Raw genomic sequence first — 22,501 nt, forward strand, 5'->3', positions numbered from 1 at the left:
CCTAAATAGACATTTCTCCAAAGAAAACATACAGACGGCCAAGAAGCACATGAGAAGCTGCTCAACATCACTAATTATTAGAGAAATGCAAATCAAAAGTACAGTGAGGTATCACCTCACACCAGTTAGAATGGGCATCATCAGAAAGTCTACAAACAACAAATGCTGGAGAGGGTGTGGAGAAAAGGGAACCCTCTTGCACTGTTGGTGGGAATGTAAATTGATACAGCCATTATGGAGAACAGTATGGAGGTTCCTTAAAAAACTAAAAATAGAATTACCATATGATCCAGCAATCCCACTACTGGGCATATACCCAGAGAAAACCATAATTCAAAAAGACACATGCACCCTAATGTTCATTGCAGCACTATTTACAATAGCCAGGTCATGGAAGCAGCCTAAATGCCCATTGACAGACGAATGGATAAAGAAGATGTGGTACATATATACAATAGAATATTAGCCATAAAAAGGAACGAAACTGGGTCATTTATTGAGACATGGATGGATCTAGAGACTGTCATACAGAGTGAAGTAAGTCAGAAAGAGAAAAACAAGTATCATATATTAACGTGTATATGTGGAAACTAGAAAAATGGTACAGATGAACCAGTTTGCAGGGCAGAAACTGAGACACAGATGTAGAGAACAAATGTATGGACACCAAGGGGGGAAAGCGGTGGGGGGGTTGGGGTGGTGGTGTGATCAATTGGGCGATTGGGATTGACATGTATACACTGATGTGTATAAAACTGATGACTAGGGCTTCCCTGGTGGCGCAGTGGTTGAAGAGTCCGCCTGCTGATGCAGGGGACATCGGTTCGTGCCCTGGTCCAGGAAGATCCCACGTGCCGCGGAGCGGCTGGGCCCGTGAGCCATGGCCGCTGAGCCTGCACGTCTCGAGCCTGTGCTCCGCAACGGGAGAGGCCACAACAGTGAGAGGCCCGCGTACCGCAAAAACAAAACAAAACAAAACAAAACTGATGACTAATAAGAACCTGCTGTATAAAATAATAAATAAAATTTAAAAATTAAAAAACGTTTCTTCACATTGAGTTATATTCCTTGCTGACAAATTTGTAACAGATATAACAAGATTTTATTTAGCTTATATTAAACCTAGGCACAATAAAAGTATCATACTTAATGTTGATGACTCTAAAAAAAACAAAAAACAAAGAAACAATACTATATCACTTCATGGGTAGTGCAAGTATCTTATAACAACAAAATATTTCTAATTCCTCTTTCCTATCCCTGTATCACTGCTATCATTCAGTTAACTTACCTCTAAGCTATAATCATTGAGTATCTTGTTGCTTTATTATCTTGAATGAACTGTTATCTATTAAATCAATTAAGAACAAAAAACTTAAGGTTTTCATTTTACCTTCACTTATTTCTTCTCTAATGGAGATCTCTTTATGTAGATCCAAGTTTCTGACCTATGTTGCTTTCCCTCTTTCTGAAGAATTCTATTAACTCTTTTTTGTTTGTTTTTGGCTGTGTAAGATCTTAGTTCCCTGACCAGAGATGGAACCCATGCCCCATACAATGGAAACACGTAGTCTTAACTACTGGACCGCCAGGGAAGTTCCAATTAACATTTCTTGCAAGGCAGGTCTACTGTCCACAAATTCCTTCAAGTTTTGTTTGTTTGAGGAAGTCTCTATTTATGCTTCATTTTTGAAGGATAGTTTCACAGAATTATGAAAATATAATATAGAATTCTAGGTTGGTGTTTATTTTCTCTCAATACGTTAAATATTTCACTTCACTCTCTTCTCACTTACATAGTTTCTGAGGAGTAGTTGGGTATAATTCTTATCTTTGCTTCTCTATAGGTAAGAAGTCCCCCTTCCCCCAGTTTTTTCAAAATTTTTCTTTATCTTTGATATTCTGCAGTTTGATTATGATATAACAAAGTATAGTTTTTGTTTCTTTTGTTTTTGTTTTCAGCATTTATTCTGCTTGCTGTTCTCTGAACTTCCTGGATCTGTGGTTTGGTGTCTGACATTAATTTGGGGGAAATTCTCATTCATTAATGTTTGAAATATTGCTTCTGTTCTTTTCTGTCTTTTCCTTCTGGTATTCCTGTTACACTTATATTATACTTTTGGTTGTTATCCCACAGTTCTTGGATAGTCTATTTCATTTTTTTCAGTCTTTTCTCTCTTCTCTTTCCAGTTTTGGAAGCTTCTATTGACATATCCTCAAGCTCAGAGATTCTTTCCTCAGATGTGTCCAGTCTACTAATGACCCATCAAAGGGATTCTTCATTCTGCTACAGCGTTTTGGATCTCTAGTATTTCCCTTTGATTCTTTCTTAGAATTTCCACCTGTCTGCTTACCTTATGCATGTGTTCTCTTATGTCATCTACTTTTTCCGTTAGAGTTCTTAGCATATTAGTCATAGTTATTTTAAATTCATGATTTGATAATTCCAGCATCCCTGCCATATCTGACTCTGATGCTTGCTTTGTCTCTTCAAATGGCATTTTTTTGTCTTGTAATATGCATTGTAATTTTTTTGTTGTTGAAAACCAGACATAATGTACTGGGTGAAAGTAACTCTGGTGAATAGTCTTTTAGGAATGTGGTGGTAAGGTGTCAGAGTAGGAGAAGCATTCTGTAGTCCTATGATTTGGTCTCAGTCTTTCAATGAGCCTGTGCTCCTGGGCTGTGAAGTTTACAAATGCCTCTTAGTACCCACCCACCCCCACCCCCCAATGGTTGAAGTTAGGTATTTTCCTTCTCCCAGTGTTAAACACTGATAAAATCTCAGTAGGTTAGGCTCTGGTAAAATAGTTTTTCTTGAGGGCAGGCCTTGTTAAGAAGAAAAGAATGCTTTGGCATATGTCAAAATGGTTACTTTTCCACTCCCCCTGATGGGAGCCCAAGGAGATTTTCCCTGATATTCAGGGGGATTCATAGACACTTAACCTGGTTGAGCTCCTGTGGATTAAATTCACAGAAGTGAGGGCCCCCTCTGGAGTTTTTAATTTTCAGACTTATCCACACTGAGCATCTAGCAATTTGTAAATTACAGTTCAGACTTTCCTACCCTGGTACTGGTTCCTGAGGAGGTTTCTGCTTGTGGGTTTCTGCTACAGTAAGTTGTGATTATTTGTATCCACTTTTCTGTCTCTCCAATTTTGGGGGCTGTGGTTTGCCCTGTGACCTTGCTTCTTTGACAGATCTAAGAAAAGTTGCTGATATTCCAGTGTTTTTTTCTTTCTTTCTTATTCTTAGAATGGAGTGTTGATTTCTAAGCTCCCTACATGCCAGACTGGAATCACTGTGATTTTCATTTGCATTTTCCTAATTATTAGTGTGTTGAGCATCTATTCATGTGCTTGTGCACCATTTGTATATCATCTCTGAAAAAATGTCCGTTCAAGTCCTTTGCCTATTAAAAAATTGGATTATTTGGGTTTTTGTTGTTAAATTGTAGGAGTATATATATTCTATATATTTTATATAGATTTGTAAATATTTTATCCCATTCCTTAAGTTTCTTTTTCACTCTGTGGATTGTGTCTTTTGATGTACAGAAGTTTTAATTTTCATATAGTCTCATTTATCTATTTTTTCTTTTACTGTCTTGTCACATCCAAGAAATCATTGCCAAATTCAAAGTCATGAATATTTTCCCCAATGTATGCCTCTAGGAGTTTTATAGTATTAGATTGTATATTTGGGCCTTTGATTTGATCCATTTTGAGTTAATTTTTGTATATGGTGTAAGGTAAGGGTCCAACTTTATTCTTTTGCATGTGGATATCCAATTTTCCCAGCACCATTTGTTAAAGACTATCTTTCCCCCAGTGAATAGTCTTGACACCCTAGCTGAAATTCATTTAACCATATGTGCAAGAGTTTATTTCTGAGCTCTCTATTCTATTCCATTGGTCTATATGTCTGTGTTTATGCCAGTACCACATTGTTTAGCTTTGTAGTAAGGTGTTTTTTGTTTTGTTTTGTTTTTTGGAGGTGGCATCAGCCTTTATTGTGGGGTCTGCACAGTAGGTGCCAGGCCCCTTCTGCTGAGGGAAGGCTGAGACTCCAGCCTGGACCGACCATCCAGTCTCCAATGAGCCCATCCTCCTGTGCACGGGGATCTGGGTCCTGTGGGGTAACTCTGCCTCCATCACCCCCTCCCACGTGCTCGGGTGCGTTGCTAGTCAGGAAGCAGGAGCCAGGGCGGGTGGCGGGTCACCTGGTGCAGCAGGCCTGGGGCTCGGGCCCTGGCCCGGCAGCTGCAGAGCCCCAGCTGGAAGCAAGGGCCGAGGCCCCGGCCATGCCACCCTCAGGCTCTGGGTCCAGGCTCTCGTAGATGGTGGGCAGCGAGGTGCGCTGGCTTAGCCTACGGCTAAGGCCAACCAGCAGGGGCTGGGGCAGGGAGGCCACATCCACGTTGTTGCCCAGGCCCACCCGGGCCAGCACCGGGAACTTGGTGGTGTCCTTGATTGCCTCAGTGAGCTCACGGGCGGTAGCCCGCGGCAGCCGGTTGCTGTTGAGCAGAAGCTGGGTGAGGCGGGGCAGCGTCCAGAGGCTGGGCAGCAGCCGGTGCAGCAGCTCATCACTCAGCCCCGTGAAGCTCAGGTCCAGCACTGCCAGCCTGGCGCCCTGGCTGCCCAGGTAGCGCATGATATGCTGCACGTCCCGCACCGACAGTTGTATCCCCGATAGGTTCACGGTCTCCCTTGCCAGCAGAGTCTTCTGGAGGTTGCTCTTGAGGCAGCTCTGGGTCTTCCTTCGGGGCAGGCTGGACCCCTGCTGCCGCTTGGAGTGAGGGGTGAGGTGGTAGATGAGCTGCCGGCAGGTCTTGTCTGAGGACTTCCAGAGCTCATAGTCCTGCGGGGGCAGCGCGACTTGGGGCACTGCAGGTCCCGGGCCAGGTTCACAAGCAGGTCGTGGGAGATGGGGTCCACCAGATTGAGGAAGGCCACATTCCTGTAGAGGATGTCTGTGAGGAGGGTCCCCTCGAGGCCCAGGTCCTGGCGCAGGAGGCGCAGCAGCTGCCGGGCGCGCGCCGGGCGCCGCTCACGGAGCGTCGACTGGATCTCGCGGAGCCAGCGCACCTGGCGCTCATAGGGCGCCGGCCCGCACCCCGCCTCCGCCCCAGCCTCCGAGCCCGCTTCGGGCCCGGGCCGCCGGCCCAGCCGCGCCCCCAGGGCCGCCGCGGGGCGGGCGCCGAGCCGGCCTGTAATAAGTTTTGAAACCAGAAAGAGTGAGTCCTCCAACTTGTTCTTCTTTTTCAAGATTGTTTTGTCTTTTTGGAAGTTCCCTTGAACTTCCATATGAACTTTAGGATGGATTTTTCTACCGTGCATAAAATGCCATTGGGATTTTGATGGAGATTGGGTTAAAAATGTAGATCACTGAGTATTGTGGAAATCTTAACAATACTGTTTTCTAATCTATGAACATGGGTTGTCTCTCCATTTATCTATGTTTTCTTTCATTTATTTCAGCAATGTTTTGTAGTTTTCAGTGTGGAAATCTTTTACCCCCTTGAATAAGCTAATTCCTAGGTATTTTATTCTTTTTGATGTTATTGTAAATGGAATTGTTTATTAATTTCCTTTTGTGGTTGTTCATTGTTAGTGTATAGAAATGCAACTAATTTTTTAGTGTTGATTTTATACCTTGCAATTTTGCTGATTTCATTTATTAGTTCTAAGAGGTCTCCCCCACTCCCCGCTTTGGTGTGTGTGTGGAGTTTTCTACATATAGTATAATGTCATCTGTGAATGGAGATAATTTTACTTTCTCTTTCCCAATTGGGATGCCTTTTATTTCTTTTTCTTGATTGACTGCTCTGGTTAGAACTTCCAATTATATGTTGAATAGAAGTGGCAAAACCAGGTATCCTTGTCTTATTCCCCATCTTAGAGGAAAAGTCTCTCACCACTGAATAGGATGTTAGCTGTGGGTTTTTCATATACGACTTTTATTATGTTGAGAGAGTTTCTTTCTATTCCTAGTTTCTATAGTGTTTTTATCATGAGAGGGTGTTGAATTTTGTCAAATGCTTTTTCTGCAACAATTGAGATGATCATGTGTTTTTCCCCTTCATTTTGTTAATATGTGTTCTACATTGATTGATTTTCATATGTTGAGCTATCCTTTATTCCAGGAATAAATCCCACTTGGCCATTGTGTATAATCTTTTAATATGTAGCTGAATTCAGTTTGCTAGTATAGGCATACCTCGTTTTACTGTGCTTCATTTTATTGTGCTTTGCAGATATTGTGCTTTTTACAAATAGAAGGTTTGTGGCAACCCTACATCAGGCAAGTCTGTTGGCCCCATTTTTCCAACAGCATTTGCTCACTTCATGTCTCTGTGTCACATTTTGGTCATTCTCACAATATTTCAAAAATTTCATTATTATTATATTTGTTATGGTGATCTATAGGAGTGGTTTTGTTTTTTTTTTTTCTGGCTGCTCCGCGCAGCTTGTGGGATCTTAGTTCCCCAACCAGGGATTGAACCTGGGCCCCAGAAGTAAAAGTCCTGAGTCCTAACCACTGGACCGCCAGGGAATTCCTGATGATGAGTGATCTTTTTTTTTTTTTTTTTTGTGGTACGCGGGCCTCTCACTGCTGTGGCCTCTCCCGTTGTGGAGTACAGGCTCCGGACGTGCAGGCTCAGCGGCCATGGCTCATGGGCCCAGCCGCTCTGCAGCATGTGGGATCCTCCTGGACCGGGGCACGAACCTGCGTCCCCTGCATCAACAGGCGGACTCTCAACCACTGCGCCACCAGGGAAGCCCCGATGAGTGATATTTGATGTTACTACTACAACCAGCTGAAGGCTTGGATGATGATTAGCATTGTTTAGCAATGACATATTTTAAAATTAAGTTGTGTACAATTTTTTTTAGACATAATGCTATTGCATACTTAATAGACTACAGGATAGTATAAACATAACTTTTATATGTACCAAGAAACCAAAAAGTTTGTGTGACTCCATTTATTGTGACATTTGCTTTATTGTGGTGGTCTGGAACCAAACTTGCTTTATCTCCAGTTCTGCCTGTATATGTTGAGAACTTTTGCATTAATGTTCATAAGGGATATTGGTCTGTAGTTTTCTTTTCTTGTAGTATCTGTGCCTGGCTTTGATATAAAGGCAGTCTTGGCTTTATATTGTCATTCTATGCGTTAAGAAGTAATCCCTCTTCTTCACTTTTTTGGTTTTAGTTCTTCTTTAAATGTTTGATAGAATTTTTCAGTAGAAGTTTTCAGTGAAGCCATCTGGCCTATCATCTTTATTTGTCAGGAGATTTTTGATTACTGATTCAATCTCTTCATTAGTTATGAGTCTATTCAGATTTTCTATTTCTTTGTAATTCTGTCTTGGTAGATCTTTGTTTTCTAAGATTTCATCTAGGTTATCTAGTTGTTGGTACAACTATTCATAGCATTCTCATAATTCTTTTGTTGATTATCAAGAGCAATGTCCCCATTTTCATTTCATTTCTTGTTATTACTGAATAATATTTCATTATATGGCAGTATCACAGTTCATTTACCCATTTGCCTATTAAAGTACATCTTATGTTCCTCCAAATTTGGGGCTATTATGAATAAAGCTGCTATAAACATCTATGTGTAAATTTCTGCGTGGACATAAGTTTTCAACTTATTTCAGTAAACAACAAGGAGCGTCATTGCTGAATGAAATGGTAAGAATACATTTAGTGTCTGTAAGATACTGCAAACTGTCTTCCAGTTAAATCACTTTAGGTAGATATAAAAACCATGGTTTTCCACCCTTTTTGGGTACTGTGACATTTGTTTATTAACTTTATTATATATATAACGTTCAATAGAAGAAAGTTTTCACTTTCTGCATTTCTTTTCTAACTACCATAATTATTCATCATGATTGTTCTTGAAAATATTTTTCTTATGGAGGAGAGGGGTGTTAAAATATTATCTATTCCAGGTGTGAAATATGCTAGGTTCCTCACTGAAGGAATGAGATCTCCTTCAACTGCCTTCAAATATGTGTTCAAAAGTCATTTCCTCGTTCTGAGGCGCACCCTATTTAGAAATTGCTTTCTTACAAATTTAGATAATATTCATGGTTTATATAAAAGTCAAGAATGTTAATAAAATATTCCAGGAAACATTTTAAAGAATCCAAGACTTAATTTTTTTAAAATTGCTTTCTCATACCCCTGCCAACCCTCTAGCACTCTTGTTGCCCTTACTCTGGTCTACTTTTTATTTTTCAATCTTTCTTATCGCTTCCAAGCTCTCATACAATGTATTTATTTTTTATGCTCATTGTCTATTTGTACTGCTGGAAGGTAAACCCATGAGGACAGGGATTTTTGTTTGGTTCCATGATCCTTCCCAAGTGCCCAGAAGTGTCTGGCACATGATATATGCCCCATAAATATTTGTTAAAAGAATGACTTCATGACTCTCCCTGGGTGGATTGCACAGTGGTTGCAACCTAAGGATATGGCCTGACAGACCTTTCAGAGTGAAGTGTCAAACAGCTCCATTATTCCATTGTTGGTTGGTCCTCCACCCTCTTTCCCTGATCTTTGAGGAGTCAGATTCTGTTTGGCGAACTGTCTTCTTGGAATGTGCTGGAGGTGGCTTTACCTATCAGATCTCTTTTGTGGATCACCTTGATTTTTCCTATCCCACTGTCAGCCTGCACATCGTACACATGTAGGATTCTCAGTTTCCGATAGAATGGGACAGCCTGTCTACCAGTCAGCCATTTGGAGCTTACTGGAATAGCAGGAGGCCACAGCTATGCAGGGCTCACGGAAGGAATTCCTCCTTCAGGACTTGTCAGACCACAAGGGACCTTTTGGATCTCAAGACATCAACTCCTTTTGGAGCTTGGCATTAGGTCCTCCATCTCAGGAAGGAGACTCAAAACAAGGCCTGGCCCAAAGCCAGTCCCCTCTCCCATACTTCAGTTCTGCTCCCAGGATGGGGAACAATATCATTCTTCCTTCCTCCTACAGCATTTACATCAAAGTGTTCACCTTCCTGGGACCCTTGCTTGCCTTCACATCAACTTGGCCCCTAGCAAGGGAGGACACCCAATTAAGCAAATGAAAGTTCCCTTCTTCAGATTGATCCCACTTGTTTTCAGAGTGAACTGTGTGTCATGCTATGTTAAGACAGCTCATGTGTCCAATTGCTGATGTCCACTTAGTGACACTGCTATGCCTAAGATGTTACAACTTCAGTCCAAGTAAAATGGATCAGCTCTACAGCACAGGGATTGGTGGCTGCAAATTTTCTCTGGCACCTTTTGCATAGTAGTGTGGGTTTCTTCCATGGACTTGGGCTGGCTTGATCTCAGGATGGGTTTTCAGGGTACACTTGATATTGTGAAATAAAATTCATATTTTATGGCAAGACAAGAAAAATTTAAATATAAAAATTTTATCTGCCCTTTGGCCTACTCTGTGCATTGTGTATCTGCATTATACATCAACCAAAGCTTCCCCATTGGCAGAAATACCTGCTCAACAATGAAGAACAATATTCTCCTAGCATCAACAAGACAACTCCTTAAAGATGACATTCCTTCCTGATCTTGTAAGGGGCCACGATGATGCTTTGATCTGGACTGTGTAAACTGTCATTTAATGTACAGCCCTCTGTCTCAAAAAACTTATATAATTCTGCCTTGACTTCTAACAGGAGGAACAGTTCTCAGAGCTTTCTGAGATGTTTTTCCTGGATTATAATCGTCAATTTAGCTTGAATTAAATTTTCCATTTTTTTCTTAGATTGACTGATTAATTTTTTTGTTGACAATATGACCTGATGAGGTTAAAACCCCAGGTGTGGTACTGTTCCTCCTTTCTGCCTTCATATGTATTGCTTTCTAAGATGGGACTGTGTGTGTGTGTCTGTCTGTGTGTGTGTGTGTGTGTGTGTGTGTGTGTGTGTGTGTGTGTGTGGTGTTTGTTCCCCTACCAGTGAAGAAAACCTTATTTTCTTTAGTAATGTACCTCATAAGGAAGCTCGCCTTGCCAAGGAAGCGTTCATTTTCTTGCAGATGACAAAACTGTCTCCCTGGAGGAAAGAATATTCTTCCTGGCAACATAATATTGCCCTTTAGGAAGCCATAGCCCTAGAACCATCACATAAGGAGTGTTTGACACTTCCTGGGCCTGGCTCATCTATAGAACTGGCTTCACCAGGGATCTTAGGTCTCCCATGAAGTTACTTCTAGCTCCCACTTGATTTTCTTTGATTTAAAAAGATCATTCAGATGATAGAGTGTCTGTGTGTTTCCAGTTTGTCCCATTGCAAAAGAATGCCATTTATTCATTCAGTAGGCCTTTGTTAGCACTCCCTCCATGTCACAGCTCAGCTTGGTGATGGGTAAACATTTAGAAGAAAAAGATACTGTTCTTGGCTGAGGAGCTCCTGATCTAGAAAAGGGAGCACAGAGTGACAAGCCATTGAGTGCAATGTGATAGGGGCTCACATTAGGGACGCACGGTGGTGTGGGAGCCCAGAGGATCTGGGAAGGTTTTATAAGGGAGAGAACTTTGAGGTGAGCCTTCAAGGGTGTGTAGGATTTTGTTATGCTGGGGGCGGGGGGGCGCGTGGCGGGATAACTCTGCAGTCAGAGGGAATCACCAGTGAAAAGTTCAAAGTGTGAAAGGGTATTTGATGTTCCTTGAATAATACAGTGAGAAACCCCATGAGATTTGAGTGTGGAGATGAGAGTGACTTTGAATGAGAGGTGTGTACTTTCTTCTATTGTTTATGGTGAGCAGCTGAGGGCTGTGAGTCTAGCTGGCAGGTAGAATGAGAGTACGGGCCCAATCTGTATTGGGAGGTGTTGTGGTAGAATTGATCCTGGCCCAGTTTCTTGCTGCCATTTCACCAGGGAATGCAAACTCAACATCCAGGGGCTTGGGCTCTTATTCTTTTTGAGCTCCAATCTCCCCATCAACTGCGACAGGCACTTATATTTGAAAGTTAACAGTGATGTCTGTTTGCTTACTTGCATAGCATTTTGCAAAGAAACAGCAACTACCATCTGCCAGGTGACCTTTGTTTTTTAAAGAAGATGTTGGGGGTAGGAGTTTAGTAATTTATTTATTTATTTTTGCTGTGTTGGGTCTTTTTTTCTGTGCGAGGGCTTTCTCTAGTTGTGGCAAGCGGGGGCCAGTCTTCATTGTGTTGCGTGGGCCTCTCACAATCGTGGCCTCTCGTTGCGGAGCACAGGCTCCAGATGTGCAGGCTCAGTAGTTGTGGTTCACAGGCCTAGTTGCTCCGCAGCATGTGGGATCCTCCCAGACCAGGGCTCGAACCCATGTCCCCTGCATTAGCAGGCAGATTCTCAACCACTGCGCCACCAGGGAAACGCAGGTGACTTTTTTTTTCAGTTAGAATTTTGGGGCAAAAAAATATGCATGGAATATCTGCATATGTGTATGTAAAAAATCAAACAATCTTTATTCTGAAATATAACATACATAGAGAAAATGTATATTTACAGTTGAAAGAGGAAATAATAAAGTGAATAGCTGCATACTCATCTCTCAGGTTGGGAAACAGACTGTTACCAGAACCATAACTAATCTATTTGTCCCTCCCCCACAAACCACTCAATGTCCCTAACCTCCCCCAGATAACCACTAGCCTCACTTATGTATGTCTTCTTTGCTTTTCTTTGTGGTTTTACTTCTATGTATGTACTCCTAAAGAATGCACTGTATAGCTTTGAAAACCCGAGTAGTAAACCCATCTGTGTAAGGAAAGGGCAGTATGGCCACTGTTAAATGAAGCTCCAGAGGTTACACTGAACAGAGATTCTGAGGCATACCTCAGAACTTCCCTCTCAGGGAAGGTGGTGGGGAAGATCGTGAGTGAGTCTTGGAGGGTCTCATCACAGTTGGGAAATCCCACAGGGTTCCGGAGTTTCCAGGTGCTGCACATCTGGCAGCATTATGATAGGAGGAAGGGGCTATTTCTATGTGGTGGGCTGAGCGTTCTCAGCTGATGCAGGCAGCAGGGCATGGAACAGAGCAGGAACTTTTCCTGTATAACCAAGTACAGATGAAAATCAGGACCAGGCTCAGTAGGCCGTGTGTATTCCGGTTATAAAGACGGTGCAATGAAAGTCAGCACCAAGAGATTCTCCTTCAACGTTCTCCTGGGGATTTTCATCACTTCTTTCCATGTTGGGTCTTCTGGTTCTTCTAACCCATCTCTTCCCCTTTCTTGTTTATCTCTTTTGTTTTTGTGGAGAACATCACAGTAACCTTTCAAGAAAAGATGCTTGGGAGGTCAATTTTTAGACTTTGAATGCCTGAAAATATCCTTATTCAACCTTCCCCCTTGACTGCTGGTTTGTCTTGGATATGAAATTCTAGGATGGAAATAATTTTCTTTCAATATTTTGAAATGATTACTCCTTTGTCTTCTTCCCTCCAGAGTTGTTGTTGATAAATCTAAAGCCATTGTGATTCTTGATGTTTTTGTGTATGACTTGGTTTTTTCCTCTTTTCAAGTTTTTGGAATCTTCTATTTGTCCCCAGTGTTCTGGAATTTCACAGTAACTTTCCTTGGTGTGGGTCTGTAGGTTTTTGAAGCTTTCTTCCAACCTTCAAGTCAAGATCTTCAGTTCTGGCAACATTTCTAAAATTATTATTATTTTTTGTGGTTGTTGATTATCTTCTCCCCTCCATTTTCTCATTTAGGTGGTTGAGCTCCTGGAGAGTTTCTCTCATTTTTCTCATCTTTTCCAGCCCTTTTTTTTTTGCCCTCCTTATTGAGAGAGTTTCTCAAATTATCTTCCAACTTTTACATTGCATATTTTCCATTTATGCTTTCAGATTTTGAATTTCCGAGACCTTTTTTTCTTTTTCTGAATCTTCATTCCTTCCTTCCTTTCCCCCTCCATCCCTCTCTCCCTCTTTTCCTTCTATCCTCCTTTCTTTTTTAAAAAATAGCATTGTTGGTCTTCCCTGGTGCCGCAGTGGTTGAGAGTCTGCCGGCCGATGCATGGGACACGGGTTCGTACCCTGGTCCGGGAAGATCCCACATGCCGCGGAGCGCCTGGGCCCGTGAGCCATGGCCGCTGAGCCTGCGCGTCCGAAGCCTGTGCTCCGCAACGGGAGAGGTCACAACAGTGAGAGGCCCGCGTACCGCCAAAAAGAAGAAAAAAAAATAGCATTGTTATTGTTTTAAGGATATTTATTTTTTTTAAGCATGACATTTAAAATTTTTTATTTAGTTAGTTATTTTTGGCTGTATTGGGTCTTCGTTGCTGTGCATGGGCTTTCTCTAGTTGCGGTGAGCCGGGGCCACTCTTCGTTGCAGTGCGGCGGCTTCTCATTGCGGTGGCTTCTCTTGTTGCGGAGCACGGGCTCTAGACGTGTGGGTTTCAACAGTTGTGGCTCGCGGGCTCTAGAGTGCAGGCTCAGTAATTGTGGTGCACGGGCTCAGGTGCCCCCTGGCATGTGGGATCCTCCCAGACGAGGGCTTGAACCCATGTCCCCTGCATTGGTAGGGGGATTCTTAACCACTGCGCCACCAGGGAAGTCCCAAGAATATTTAATTTTTTAAAGATTTCAATGATAGTTTTTTAAAATCTTAATTAAAAATTTACATACAGTAGTATTCACTATTTTTGGTGTATAATTTGAAGAGTTTTAACCCATGTATAAAATATTCTCCCTGCATAGTGTCTATTTCCTCCAGGTTGCTTCTTTTCTCTTTTGTTTAAATGTGTTCGACATTTTTCTCAGATGTCTAGCAATTCCTGGCTCCCTGCTCATGATTAAGAATGGGGCCTAAGATACTAACTGGGGACTTTTTGAAAACATGGTGGGCCTTGTCAACTGGGAGCTTCACAGTGGGTAATGATGTGGGCCAATTGTTTGGGGTCAGATTCCCCAGTGAGGAGCCCTCCAGACTCTTGCATTCAGCATTTAGTATGTTTTTGGTATTTCCACCCTGTCTTATTCCTTTAAATATATTTTTATTACTTATTAGCTAATGACAGTATCTAGTTACTATTCTGCTGGGAAAGATGAGAAAATCAACATATTTATACTATCTTCCACCATTTCTGCCTCTCCTTTACTGACTTTACTGAAGATGGTTTCTTTGATTATTTCGAAGTCTATTTCCTGGAACCAAAGTCACTGCAGTCATTTTTGGCTCAGTTGTACATGTGAATGTATTCAGTGCTCACTACTGACTTTGTTGCTGTTGTTGCTAGTTTTTCTGTTCATTTTGGCTGAAAATTGTCTTCTAGGACAGTGATTTTCCAACTTTTATGTTCTTAAGGTTCACCTGGAGATCTTAAGACTCTGGTTCAGTAGGTCTGGGACGGGGTCTGAAAGTCTGAGTGTCTGACTGACATCTCCCAGGTGAGGCTGATGCTGCAGATCACACTGCAAGTGGCAAGATTCTAACAGGCTCTTCATGAGTTCTGAAACTTTGAAAACATCTCTCTGATGCCTTGATACTTGTGTGAAATTTGGGCATGACATTTTTGGTCACATTTTTTTCCTCAATGACTTTGCAGACATTGCTGCACTATCTGCTGATGGTGAAAGTTTTTTGGAGATTCTGAAGGTAGCTTGATCTACCCCTTGCAGGTGGCTTGATTTTTGTGTGCTTGTTTCTTTTTGGCCTGGAAGCCACAAGATTGTTGCTTTGCTTTATCTTTGAAATTCAGTGTCTTTGCAGGTGATGTCTCAGTGCTGACTGATGGGTGAGCATCTTTTCTGGGATGTGGTGTGATGCTCTTTTAAATCCGTGGACTCAAAGTTTCTTCTGTTTTGCAAGAGTTACCTGAATCTTTTTGTTTTATTTTCATCTAAATCATTTTTTTAAAAATTGAGATACAGGACTTCCCTGGTGGCACAGTGGTTAAGAACCTGCCTGCCAGTGCAGGGGACACGAGTTCGAGCCCTGATCCGGGAAGATCCCACATGCCATGGAGCAACTAAGCCCGTGTACCACAACTACTGAGCCTGTGCTCTAGATTCCACAAGCCACAACTACTGAACCCACATACCACAACTACTGAAGCCTGCGCACCTGGAGCCCGTGCTCCGCAATAACAGAAGCCACCGCAATGAGAAACCCACACACCTCAACAAAGAGTAACCCCCGCTCATGGCAACTAGAGAAAGCCCATGAACAGCAACGAAGACCCAACGCAACCAAAAAATAAATAAACTTAAATTTAAAAAAATTGAGATATAATTCGCACACTATTTTAGTATATTTATCCTTTTAAAGTATACAATTCAATGGTTTTAAAGTATAGTCACAAAATTGTAAAATCATCACTACTACCTAATTCCACAACATTTTCAACACCCCAGAAAAAAACCCATTCTCCTTATTGGTCACTCCCCATTCCCTCCACCCCCACCACTGGCAAGCACTAATCTACTTCTGTCTCTGTGGATTTGCCTATTCTGCACATTTCACATAATTGGGATCATATAAGATGTGACCTTTCATGTCTGGCTTCTATGGTCTGCATAATGTTTTCAAGGTTCATCCATGTTGTAGCATATATCAGAATTTCATTCCTTTTTATGGCTGAACAGTGTTCTGTTGTATGGATAGATCACATTTTGTTTACCTGTTTATCAGCTGATGGACAAGGGTTCCTGCCACTATCTGAATCATTTTTGAATATTTCTTTTTTTCTCTTGCTTATCTTCTTCAGAGATTCCAACTATTTGTCTAGTGGGATCTCTTTTGTTCTATGTCTGCCATTTTTCTCTAATCTTTTTTTCTGATTTGCTCGTTTTCAATTCATCTTTCTTAATATTTTCTATCCTTTTCTCTCTGTCCCTGATTGTTATCCGTAATACCTCATCCCCTCTTCATGGCTTCATATGTGGCCTTTATTTCAGGGATAGTCAAATTCTCCTCTCCCTCTTTTTCCTGAGCTCTGGTAGAAAAAAAATGTTTTCATTTCTTTCTGCTGTCCTATCATTGCTTCACCAAGCACCTGCGATTCAGCTTTGAGACCTTGCATGATGGAGGTGATAGTTTTAGTATACTCTATGAGTTCTTGGGGGCGTATCTTTGCTTATGATGCTTATCTTTTCTATGACAAAATCTTTTGGAGAGATGTTCTTCACTTGTTGATTTTTCCTCTTTCTTTTTTTCCTGCAGTATAGATTCTTTGCCTATTAATTTTGTGGTTGAATTCTTCTTGGATGAGCTGTTTTCACAAGGATGGTGTGGGGAGGAGCCAGGGTATTTGCATTATTTCATGGAGAGGCCTCATAAGACAGGTGTGTGTGATTGAGGCTGCTGATCTCTCCTCTGCTGAGCTAACCAAGAGCGGCAGCTGCTTCCCCTGGAGCCCCTCTCTACTCCCCATGTTAGCCAGGCAGCAGTTTGCCAGGTCCTGCATGTAACCGCTTATCTCTCTGAGCACCTTATCTCCTTCCACTCTACTGTATCAAATGTTCTTGTTTTGTCCCAACCCCCACCCCGGGTTGGCCACCCACTTGCATGGGTCTGTCCTGCACTGGTCCTGCCTTGAAGGTCTCTGTGGATGGCCCAGTGTTCCCTGCCCCTGGCAGTTTTTCTCATTTTATTTCAGAGTTTGGAGTTAGAGGTTTTCCCTCATTTAATCAAAGACAGAGAGTTGCTGTTTCTCATTTTCTTTTCTTTTCTTTTTCTTTTTTAATGGATATGGGTGCCTTAAAAAATCTTTTTTAATTTAATTTTTAAAATTTTTACTATTTTCATTTTTGGCTGTGTTGGGTCTTCGTTGCTGTGCGCAGGCTTTCTCTAGTTGTGGTGAGAAGGGGCTACTCTTCCTTGCAGTGTGTGGGCTTCATTATTGCGGTGGCTTCTCTTGTTGTGGAGCATGGGCTCTAGGAGTGAGGGCTTTAGAAATTGCAGCAGGCGGGCTCAGTAGTTGTGGCGTGTGGGCTCAGTAGTTGTGGCTTGCAGGTTCTAGAGTGCAGGCTCAGCAGTTGTGGCGCACAGGCTGAGTGGCTCCGAAGCATGTGGGATCTTCCCGGACCAGGGATCGAACCCGTGTCTTCTGCATTGGCAGGTGGATTCTTGACCACTGCACCACCAGGGAAGCACGTGTTTCTCATTTTCTTTGCTGCTTTTGATGGGTTTGGGAGAAGAGGCAGACAGGAAGTCATTAGGATTCCTTTCTCACATGTAATTCCAATAAAAAGAATGACGAAAAGCAAATTAAATACATGTAAATTTCTGAATTCCGTTAAAAATCTTTACAGGGATATCCCCCACCCACACACTCCAGTTTATGATAGTAAAAATAAACGAAATGCCCCAATGTCTCTAAAACCAAATTTCAACTGTATTATATAGTTCATGTTTTAAGTCAAACTATGCCAAACATTGCTTCTGAATTTGGAGAAAATTCAGCCATCTCCATAACATGGTAGAAAACAGTTATCTTACAGAAAGGCAGAAATACTACTTGATATAAAGGAGCAATGGGTGTAAAACACTTGGCAAAGTGTTGCTCCCATTTGAAATCAACATTGGGTTTTTCTCTTTGCCTCATCTCCTTCCCAGTCACATTGGGGACCTGGCCAGGCTGGACCAGGTCCTGGGCAGATACTGTTTTGGAGGGAAATGGAGCTCTCCATCAGGATTGGGCCCTTAGGACAGTCACTGGGACAGCCATCTCCCACCTGGTGCTGTTTTTGGCACCAGCAGGTCTGTGTCTAATTGCCTGTGGCTTGGGCCTCTCTCTCTGGAGCACTGTGACCTGGAGGGGCCCAGAGCTCTTTGCAGGGCTGATTAGAGACTGGTAATACCTGAAGTCACAATCTCAGGGCTCTCAGCCTTGTGTTTTCCAGCTCAGCCTCTAAAGCCAGTTCTCCAGGCCATGTGGCCTCTGTCACCACTTTGCTTGGTGTTCTCCACCTATGCCCACCCCCTGAAACGGCTACTGGAGTCCTCACGGCAGCTTTTTCACAGTCTTTCCCCCAGCTTAACTGAAATCTGGCTTCCCTCCCCCGTTGACCCTCATCCTCCCTTGCCCTGAGCCTCTTGGTGCAGAGCTTGCATTGGAGGGTCCAAATGCTGCTGCCCCTCCCTGCAATTCTGCTCTGCTGTCCTTCTGAAATCCTGTTTGGGCTCATCACCCTCCCCCGCACCACTCACCACCACTTTGGGAGTTCTGGGGCTGTGGCTCTTAGCTTCTGCTCTATGCCTGGGAGATTTCCAGGGCCCACCCTGCTGTGAAGGGTTACCTCTGTGGCTCCCCTGGCTGCCCACAGCACACCGGTCACCCCCAATATGGCCCTGACTCCTGGGCATAGTTCTCTTTATGTGATTGTCTCTACAAGCCCCCTGGAAGCTCCTCTCCCAAGATAGAGTCTTAGTCATCTGTATCCCATTGTCAAAGTTAGGGGCAGCCTATTGACCAGCACAATCTGTTTTAAGAATAAACAAGACTGGAAGTTAGGAATGTAGAGAAAGAAGCACAGGCTCTGCTTCCCTCTGCTGTGGCTCAGCGTGCCCCTTCCCCAGGCTGGAAGCTTTTCTCCATCTGGCAGCCTCAGGGGACACTTCCTTGCTCCTCCTTCCTCCCTCCATAGCCCTTAACTTCCAGGACAAGTCCTGGGGCCCTGCTTCCAGTTTTCCTTTCTGCTTAGGGAAGGAGACTGGAGGCCTGCGCGGCCTGTGGCCGGTAGCGGGCAGGCACCCTCCCAGCTGGCAGGGGATTGCTGCCTCCCCTCCGTGCCTGGCGCCGGTTTTGGAGGCTCAGGTGAGATTAAGTAAGGGTGCATTGGTGCTGAGCCCTGAGCCCTGCTCTGCAGCCTCCAGTGAAGGATTTGACTACTGACCCAAGTAGGGTACCTGCCATGCGGAGGAAGCCTCACGCGGACAGGAAGGGATGAGGCTCCTGAGGTGGTGAGGTGTCTTGCCTCTCCTTTGGTGAGAGGCTCTTGGGGGCCAATGAGGAGGGAGGCCAAGCAGGGGCATGGGAAGAGCTCGAGAGGGAGAGTTGGGAGCCCAGGTTGGGATCCCCTCTAGGCAGGTATTCATTGCTGCCTGCTGTCAGCTCTTCCAGTCCCAAGGTCACAGGTAGAGGGAGCAGATTGTCTGGGAACTTTCCTGGGACTAGAAAAGAGTGGGTGGTTAGTCAAAGAGTTGTGTTTCACCAGGTCTGATTCTTCCACCCATTTATCCCTGCAAATATACAGAAGTAAAGAAATACAACAATGGACTCACATGTACCCATTCTCTAGATTGAATAATTACCAAGATTGTGCTGTATTTACTTTGTTACTTTTCTTTGCTGAAGTATTTTAAGGCAAAGCTCAGACATTTTGCCATGTCACTTCTAAATACTTTGTTATGCATCTTTCAAAAATATGACAGCTACTTTCATACCATAATGCCATTATCATACTTAACAAAATTAACAATGGTTCCTTGGTATAAACTAATATCAGTTCATAGTTGAATTTCTTTGGTGTAGTTTTACTACTGTTTGTCATGTAAGACCCAACATTTGGTTGTGATAGCTCTTAAGTCTGTTTTGATGGACAGCATTCTCCCTTTTATTCTGGGTCAATGACATGTTGCTGACACTGGTCATCCTGTATAATGGCTCTCAGACTCTCAATCTGTTTATCTGTATAGTAGATAGTGTTGCTGCCCTGCCAGATTCCCTTTACTGGCACACCCAACATTTTTTAAAAATTAATTAATTAATTAATTAATTTTTATTTATTTTTGGCTGCGTCGGGTCTTAGCTGGGGCATGCGGGATCTTCGTTGAGGCATGTGGGATCTTCTGTTGCGGCGTACGGGCTCTTTGTTGTGGTGTGTGGGCGTCTCTCTAGTTGTGGCCTGCGGGTTTTCTCTCTCTAATTGTGGCACACAGGTTCCAGAGCGCATGGACTCTGTACTTTGGAACGTGGGCTCTAGGCTCTAGTTGAGGCGCACGAGCTCAGTAGTTGTGGCCCACAGGTTTAGTTGCCCCACAGCATGTGGGATCTTAATACCCCAAACAGAGATCAAACCCATGTCTCCTGCACTGTAAGGTGGATTCTTTACCACTGGACCACCAGAGAAGTCCCTGGCACACCCAACTTTTGTCTGCAGTGAATGTTGGCTGTAAGGGCTCACAGCTGCCCTCTACTCAGGGCAATTGCTTGTAGAAAGTTGCTCTTAGCCTACCCGAGCTCACTCTCTTCATGGCCCGCAGCCAGTGATTGACAGGGGTACTAAAGCCTAGCTTCCTTGAGCTGAGGAGGGACAATACTGTAGTGGTGCCCATGCTCCAGAGCTTTCCAGGGGACTAGGCAGAGCCTAGACTTCAACTGAAAGCACTCATTGCCTCAGCTTCTTCCCCTGTCCTACTCTGCCTCCCTCAGTTCCTTGCAGGTTTCTTTTGAGAGCACTTGCATGAGAATCCTAGGATCAAACTGTGCTTCTAGGAGACCTAAGTCTATTTTCTTCCTCAGAGTGTCACTTAACTTTTACTTTGATTTCTTGAATACCTACAAATGGAAATGAACTCTGGAGGCCTAGTCAGAAGCAGGTTCAACTCTTTATAGCAAGATTACTTCATCATATTGTAAGCCATCTGGAGGCATGGGGGATCAATGAATTCAGTCTGATCTCTCTGTTGTGAAGTTCTCTATCAACCTCTCATCTAGACACTCCACCCATTGATTATTCCCTGACTCAGTTACTGCACTAAGGGTGGGAAGGAGGATATTTTTCTAATTCTTTTTCTAACATCATTTCTTCCACATTTATCACCTGGAATATTTCCATAGGGAAGAATTTTCCCCGATCAATGAAAGCGATTTGGTTGTCCTGCAATGCAATTTATTCAGGAAAGGTTAGTTTCTTTCCTGTTAATTGACAATGCTCAGTAAAGAGGTGATGCCCTTTACTTCCTGGTTCTGTTACCATTATTACTCATGTCATCGTTTATTTCAGTATCAAAATATATGTGTATAAAAATTGAGATAAAACTCATATAACATAAAATTCACCATTTTAACCTTTTAAAAGTGTACAATTCAGTGGTTTTTAGTATAATCACAATATTGTGCAACCATCACCACTATCTAATTCCAGAACATTTTATCACCCAAAAGGCAACCCCACCCATTAAGCAGTCACTCCTCATTACTCCCCAGCCCCAGCCCCTGGAAACCATTAATCTACTTCCTGTCTCTATGGCTTTGCCTATTCTAAACATTTCATATAAATGGAATCATACAATATGTGGCTTTTTGTGTCGGGCTTCTGTCCCTTGGCTAAATGTTTTCAAGTTTCATCCGTGTTGTAACATGTATCGGTACTTCATTATTATTCATTCACTATTGACTGATATTCCACATTTTGTTTATCCATTAATTGGTTGATGGATATTTGGGTTGTTTCCATTTTTTGGCTATTAGGAATAATGCTACTATGAACATTGAGGTACAAGTTTTTGTGTGAACATATCTTTTAAAGTAGCTAGAGGTAGAATTGCTGGTCATATGGTAACTCTATGTTACCTTTTTTTTTTTTTTTTGGCTGCATCTTTGTTGCTGCATGCAGGCTTTCTCTAGTTGCGGTGAGTGGGGGCTACTCTTTGTTGTGGTGCACAGGCTTCTCATTGTGGTGGCTTCTCTTGTTTCGGAGCATAGGCTCTAGGTGTGCAGGCTTCAGTAGTTGCAGCATGTGGGCTCAGTAGTTGTGGTTCGCGGGTTCTAGAGCGCAGGCTCAGTAGTTGTGGCGCACAGGCTTAGTTGCTCCGCAGCATGTGGGATCTTCCCGGACCAGGGCTTGAACCTGTGTCCCCTGCATTGGCAAGCAGATTCTTAACCACTGCGCCACCAGGGAAGCCCTATGTTACCTTTTTAAGGAACTGCTAAACTGTTCTCCACAGCCTCTGTTCTGTTTACATTCCCACCAGCTATGTGTGAGGGTCCCAATTTCTCTACATCTTCATCAACACTTATTACTTACCATTTAAAAACTTATGTCCAGTGCTTCCCTGGTGGCGCAGTGGTTGGGAGTCCGCCTGCCGATGCAGGGGACGCGGGTTCGTGCCCCGGTCCAGGAAGATCCCACATGCCGCAGAGCGGCTAGGCCCGTGAGCCATGGCCACTGAGCCTGCGCATCCGGAGCCTGTGCTCCGCAACGGGAGAGGCCACAGCAGTGAGAGGCCTGCATACCGCAAAAAACAAAACAAACAAACAAACAAAAAATTATGTCCACTCTGGTGAGTGTCAAGTGGTATCTCATGTGGTTATGACTTGCATGTTCCTAATGCTAATAATGTTGATCATCTTTTCATGTGCTTATAGGCTATTATATATCTTTGGAGAAATTTCTACTTGAATCCTTTGCCCATTTTAATTTTTATTGGATTGTTTCTCCTTTTGTTGTGGAGTTGTAAGAATTCTTTATAAGTTCTATCCAGACTAGACTCTAGGCTTTCTGCTGTCTTGATGCTATCCTTTGATGTACAAAAGTTTGAAACC

General features: G+C 43.1%; 1 non-coding gene and 1 pseudogene across 1 annotated transcript; both read right to left on the reverse strand.

Moving 5' to 3' along the window:
- Window positions 1–4,126: 4,126 nt before the first annotated feature.
- On the reverse strand, window positions 4,127–20,289 carry LOC101331824 (leucine-rich repeat-containing protein 75B pseudogene; annotated as a pseudogene).
- TRNAK-UUU (transfer RNA lysine (anticodon UUU)) lies at window positions 6,484–6,555 on the reverse strand. Its single transcript has one exon. It is a non-coding gene; the product is annotated as a tRNA-Lys (tRNA).
- Window positions 20,290–22,501: the final 2,212 nt, after the last annotated feature.

Source organism: Tursiops truncatus, chromosome 3 (genome assembly GCF_011762595.2).
Source record: "Tursiops truncatus isolate mTurTru1 chromosome 3, mTurTru1.mat.Y, whole genome shotgun sequence".
Taxonomy (NCBI): Eukaryota; Metazoa; Chordata; class Mammalia; order Artiodactyla; family Delphinidae; genus Tursiops; species Tursiops truncatus.